We start from the raw sequence: 6,247 nt of genomic DNA on the forward strand, positions 1-6,247 counted from the left end.
GCGCCGCCCCGCTGGTCGCTGTCCCCCACGCCGGAGGAGACGGGGCCGGGCTGCCCCGGGCTGCCTCGGCCCCGGCTGGGGCTCGGGCCTGGGGACACACCGGGGCCTGGGGACACACCGGGGCCGGGCTCAGCGGGCCCAGGGGCCGCAGCCGCTTGCAGCCGCCTGCCGTGCCTGCTGCCCAGCGACAGAAGGGGCCTCACAGCACCGGGCCTGTCCGCCTCCAAGCCGGTGGAATAGGGTCAGCGCGGACGTGGCGAGCCACAACCGGCCTTTATTTTGTTCAAGCCAAGCAGGTAGTTCAACGTATAGGAAGGAAGCGGTAAGGAGAGAGCCGAACTCCAGGTATGGCCCGATGCAGTCCTGGGTGACGCGCCCCAGCTGTGCTTACACAAGCACGACCCTGCTTGGGCTTCAGAGGTGTGACACGTGCTTAAAAAATAACCTAAAAAAGACGAGCCATGGGTGACTTGCACAGGACGCTGCCCATGGGGCCCAGCGGGTTGGGTGTTGAGTTCAACACTGAATACTCCAGCAGCTTCAGAAGAAAGACGAGAACCTGCTTGTCAGATCTGTGGTGGATGCAGAGCTGGAACACCAGCAGAATCCAAAGCAACTTTGTAAGTCGGAAGTGATCTGCAAGGAGGATGAAAGTCAAGAGGCAGGAGCAAGGCAACAGTAGCAACGGGAGGGGAATGAAAGGCACAAAGGAGAGAGGGCATCGCGCCAAGGCAGCGGTCCCGCAGGGGAGGATCCGAGGTGATCCCAGCTGGACCTTAGCCTCACGCAAGCCCCCTCTTCCGAAGGCCAGCAGGCCAGGCCGTACACACAAATACTCTGAGGAGGATGGCTGTGCTGTACTGCACGCTGGGGGGGTCTCGGCGTAACACCTCCCTGCCTGTGCTGCAGAGGGCGGCTGGAGGAAGGATTTCGGAGAAGAGGAGTAGCAGAGCAGGGAAGACTGTGCCTGCAGGAGAGGAACGGGCACAGACACCGATCTGCCTTAGAGCAGAGTTGCAGGAATCGGTGTTCGGTTGCTTCCAGCATGAAGATGTTCCCCTCCCTGCAGACCCAGCTGGGTGTCAGGAAAAGTTCCTGTACCACGGGCTACAGAACAACCTCCTCCTGTGATGGCTGGTTTGCTTGTTGTGATAACACCAGATCTGGCCTCAGAGCACCAGAGAAATGAGACGACCAGACCCCTTCTCACCCTGCTCTTGTACGACAGTCTCTCCGAGACAACCCAGTATTTAACAAGTTCAGGAACCTAAAGAATGGTGCTCCTATACCTCCAACTGGCTTACGGCAGTAGATTAAATCTTTGCCCAAAGATCAGCAAGTAGCTTTAAGAAAACACGAGTGTTACTCATATTACCCTAGCTATAGGACACAGGAAACGTGAGCGGAGACGCCTGTTCAGGTCTCCCGAAATACTCAGAAGCAACCGGCCCTTGTATGCTGTGAGGTTCGTTGGTCAGGTTCAGTCCTGTAGTTTGGATTAACATGTTTTGGTCTGAGTAAAGTTCTCCAAAAGACAACGCAGAGTTTAGAGAGAGACCAGTTAAGCTAGGTTTTGGTAGATGCTAATGTTAACCTTTACACAGGGGGAAAAACCCTAAATGAGCAAACCATACTATGGACAGAAGCAGGACTCTCAGGTGGCTTGTTTGGTCCCGACAGCATTAATCTGCACAGAATAGAGGCTGCGGCTTCTAAAAGTGATAGCTGTTTCCCACCGGACTGTGGTTTTGTTTCTAGCAGGTAAGGAAAGCACATGCATCAGCGAAGGGATGTTCACTTTGCTGTGAGGAAGGGGATGTGCGGCTTCTAGGGGCTCTCGCCTAACTAAGGAAAGCCCTTGCACAGTTAAGAGCCAGTGACAAGGATCCACAAAGCCACTTAAGACTTTAAGCCAAGAGATCGGCAGCAATCCTGTTACTACTACTGTGAATGGCAACATCAACGCCATCTTCCTACAGCTGCGTGTTAACAGCGCTTGTCCTTACGCTACGCTCTGAACTTCACAGGGTTTCAAGTCTTGTTCCCTGACGGTCTGCTATAAAAGATTGCCTTTCACCCACCCTGGTTTTATTTCTTTACATAATTCCTGGGACGATTCTCAGTGAAGAGTTGATTTCACCTATCCAGACGTTGATTTCCCAGTGTTTGCAGTTTGCTTGGGCTACAGAGCTGTAAAGAAAAGCACTGTCCTTTGCAGTAAATAAAGCCACCACCGAAAGCAGTAACCAGTAAAGGCACCGAGATACTCATCCCGGAGGCCAAGTTCAGAAACGCAGCCTTCCAGAGGAGAACGCTGCCTGCCAAGGACACGCACTCTCAAGTCAGCGTTACCTGTCACAGGATCAGCAGAACGGGAGGCATTGTGCCAGACCAAGATCAGTTTAACAGGTCTCTCTACCCTTTATTTTAAATAAGGACAGCACTAACAAAGGTTTGCTAAGCCTGTCTGGGAGGCACACACCGATCTCGGCTGTTACGCTAGAGCACGGGCACAGCAGTAAACAGGCAAGTTGGCTTCTGTTCCAATAGAAACACCAGACAAAGTTTAATGGTTCTCAAACAGACTACAACAAAGGCTGCAGGGAAAAACATTTTATTTCCAAGCAGATTACAAAGAGCAGAGAATATAAGAGTAAAATTAAATTAAAAAAATAGTTGAGTGCATCTCTTTAAAATGATTTGTAGTGTGAGTTACTCACGGGGCAAAGCTACTGGAGAGTTCTGAAGGTCACTTTGCAGGATGCCAATCACATGTGCTGTTTAGACCAGGGTCAACACAGGAGGGACAGACAAGACGTATTTTGCATATAGGCTGCACACTCATTATCAAGCGAGGCTCTGGGCTGCAACTGGACCCTGCCTTTCCGAGACATCCCCTCCACCTCGTTCTCTCCCGCAGTTCCCTCTCAAGTTCTAGATGCGGTTTATTGCTGCTGTAAGTGGGTTCAATCTGCCTCCCCATTCTGATAAGCTCAATGAGAAGGGAGAAGCAGGCAAACGTGGCTGCCATGCACAAGGTTATACAGGGAAAGTGATTGCAGTGCTGAGAGCCGAGCTTCAGCCACGCAACAAAGGGAACCGGCAAGTAGGGGACACAGCAATTGCTTCAGATATTTTTGGGGCAGCACGTCAGTGAGACTTCTGGAAGAAGATTGGAGATGCTCCTTAAGGTAGGAAGATGCTCGAGCGGAGAAGGGCTCTGTCCTATGCATTGGCACCAGTGAAACAGAACAGGCTGACGCATCAGGATAAGGTACGTTCCCTGTAGTATTTGAGAGGAGCAGCTCCAGCAAGAAGATGGGGAGAAAAGCCCCGTATAGGGTGGAAGACGGTTTATATCCCACTTTAACAGTGATTTAAGAGTCCAAACAGTAATTACAAGTAAGTCACTATTAAACTTGGATGAGAATGCAGTTTGGTTGGACTGTGCAGAGTCAATCAGTGTCTAGCAGCACTCAGACCAGCAAGAGGATGAGCAACTACGGTTATCAGCAACTCCTCTGCCCCACATATGCTCGAAGGGCTCTTTTCTACCACTTCTGGATCTGTTCTTATCACAGCATAGGAGGCTTGAAGATGGCCTAATCCATTCTACATACACCAAAGCAGACAGTAGCCCTGATGCAGTTGAGCTGCCTTAATTTCTGCCCTAGGAGCAACAGTGCAGAAGAGGATTCTTATTTAGGGATCAGATTAAGTCTTTTTTCATTGGTCCAAGGCAGAACAGGAACTACTTCAGACCTTGTCTCCCATCTAAAATCCAGGAGATCTCTAGGGGTGAAGCAGCCAACAGATGAGAGCCCTATTAAGTGACTTAGACTGTTCCCTTTACTCACCACTCTAGACAGGAGTGAAGAGCCACTCTCTAGTCTGCTCTCCGCTGCTTCAGCCATTACCACTTAGAGGAAATGCTTGAACTCCTGAAAGTAAATGAAAATTTAATGGTGCCGTGGACAAGTGTGTGAGGGTACAAGTTTCCTTAGGAAAGCAACGCTGTTAGTGTCAAGAGAGAGGACAATACACGAGCCTCATGTCAGAATGTGAGGTGCTTTACAATAGTCAGTCATACTCTGCTTTCTATGGTTCCTTTCATACCACAGAGACAAGATGGGCATAGTTCAAAACCAACAACGCAGGGCCTCTAGCTTGACTTCTCAGCTTTATTTATTGAGAGATCGATGCATTTTCAGCCTGTCTCATACAAGGCATAGGGCATGGAGAGTTCTCCTTTCATATATACACGCATACAAGAGCTAGCAGTTTGGCACTCTCAGAGCCGAGGGGGAATGCCCTTTAAGCAGCAGTCAAGCTGGTTATAGGAAAGTGTTAAAAAGCTATTTTACATTTTTGACTGGGAACATTTCCCAGAACTTGGATAGCAACCCTAAGCCACAGCACTCTTCTGTGCTACTCTGTGCACGTCTTCCTATGAGCCCCTAAAAGGGAGCAGATCATGTTCTTCACTATCAAAGAACATAGTATTTATATTCTAGAAATACTGTACCTTTTAAACTAGCTCCAGAGAGCCAGACTAGAAGCCATGTCCAGGAAAATAATCCTTAAGTCACAGTATATCGATTGTCTCTAAAAATAGGGAAAGAAGTTAACACGGTGGACATTCTGATGAGACAGTACAGAACAGTACGCCAGTCCACTTCCGCGTCAGCAAATCCCTCTCCTATGTATGTCTGAACAATGAGAAAATAATGGAAGCAGTCTCAGGACAAAATCAATCATTAGGAGATCTCCACAGCTCACCATGTGCCAAGTTCCCCTGCTCTTAAGCGGTATACTCCAAGATCAAGGAGAACTCTTCCCCTACAAAGATTTTAGATCATCCTGCAGTTGAGGGTAGTAAGGAAAGCGCACAATCTAGAATTTTAAGGTAACATGGAATTCTGTTTCTCCAGAAAGCTCAGCTGAAGTATCTGTTCACCCCTAACCTGGAACTGCCCTAATGTTCTGTCACGTTATTCCAGCTTCTGGCAATTTTTAGAGTAAGAGGTAACTCCCAAGGCCACCTAATGAAGTGACTTGTACGCCGGGTATCTGGCAGATGACTTCAACACCCACTGCATTTCTGATGGAGACAGACAAAGCAGCGTCTCATGCTGAGGTGCAGGCATGCTGGAGCTAGCTTCCCATGCAGTATTGCAGAGCACACACTGGGACTCGAGCACAGGTGTCTGCAGTTTCTCTCACATCTTTGCAACTCTGTTCAGAAGACAAAGTGCCCAAAAGAATGGGAAATCCACTCTGTGCAGGCCTGTTGGGCATCCTGAGCAACAAGCACACCCAGCTGCTTGAAACAGCGGGAGCTTGCCCCTAACCATGTCCTTAAATACTTAAATTAGGGCCAGAGATGGACATTCCAGTCACTAAGATAGGTGAAGGGATTACAGGCTTCTGACAGCTGAAGCAATATTAGTGATCCCAACGGCCACCCTACCAGGAGGCAACTGCTGGCTCCCAACAGCTGAACTGAGCTGAGGGTACGTGTTGCCAGCACTACGCACCACCCGGGCACCATCTTCCCAACTTACCCACTGGGATCTGGGCACCAGCCCCAGGCTTTTTTCCCCTGGCATAACTCTGAGGGCAGACACTGAGCTAGGAGTCTACTTTAGAGTACAGGTATTAGTAAACAACAGTGCGTTGCTACTTCACCTCTCTTCACTTATTTGAGCAGAGAGTCCTATATGGGGAACAAACTGCTCATACTGACAACCAACTCAAGCACATCTGCTTTCTCATGAACACCAACATCAATACGAAGCATCAGAGGCTTGAAGTCTCTCTAAGCCCGCACACCTCAACACTGATCAAGAGCACAAAGGCAGGGAACATGATGGCTACTCTCATTCTATGTGCAGATTTCCACTGTGCACAACCGACAAAGAGGGCAGACCTTTCTCAAAACAGACAGCTGCTGGTCAACAGAAGCTTCAGAAAAATTGCTTGCCTGTACACAAGTTTAAGTTCTTTTACTGTAATATATATTTAAATATATATCTATATATTTTGGAACAGGGAAGGGACATGAGATGGAGAAGCAGGGAAGACAAGTTCAAGAAGCAGGTCATCTCTCCGCATCCAAGAAGCTGGTGGCACAAATAACAAGCCTGGCTAGAGTGATCTCCCATTTCAAACACAGTTGGCTACCCGCTGGCTTCAAAAGAGCAGACTACTTGATAATGATATAAAATACAGCAACCATTTAAGATGC

The sequence above is a fragment of the Mycteria americana genome, chromosome 11 (genome assembly GCF_035582795.1).
Source record: "Mycteria americana isolate JAX WOST 10 ecotype Jacksonville Zoo and Gardens chromosome 11, USCA_MyAme_1.0, whole genome shotgun sequence".
NCBI classification, from domain to species: Eukaryota; Metazoa; Chordata; class Aves; order Ciconiiformes; family Ciconiidae; genus Mycteria; species Mycteria americana.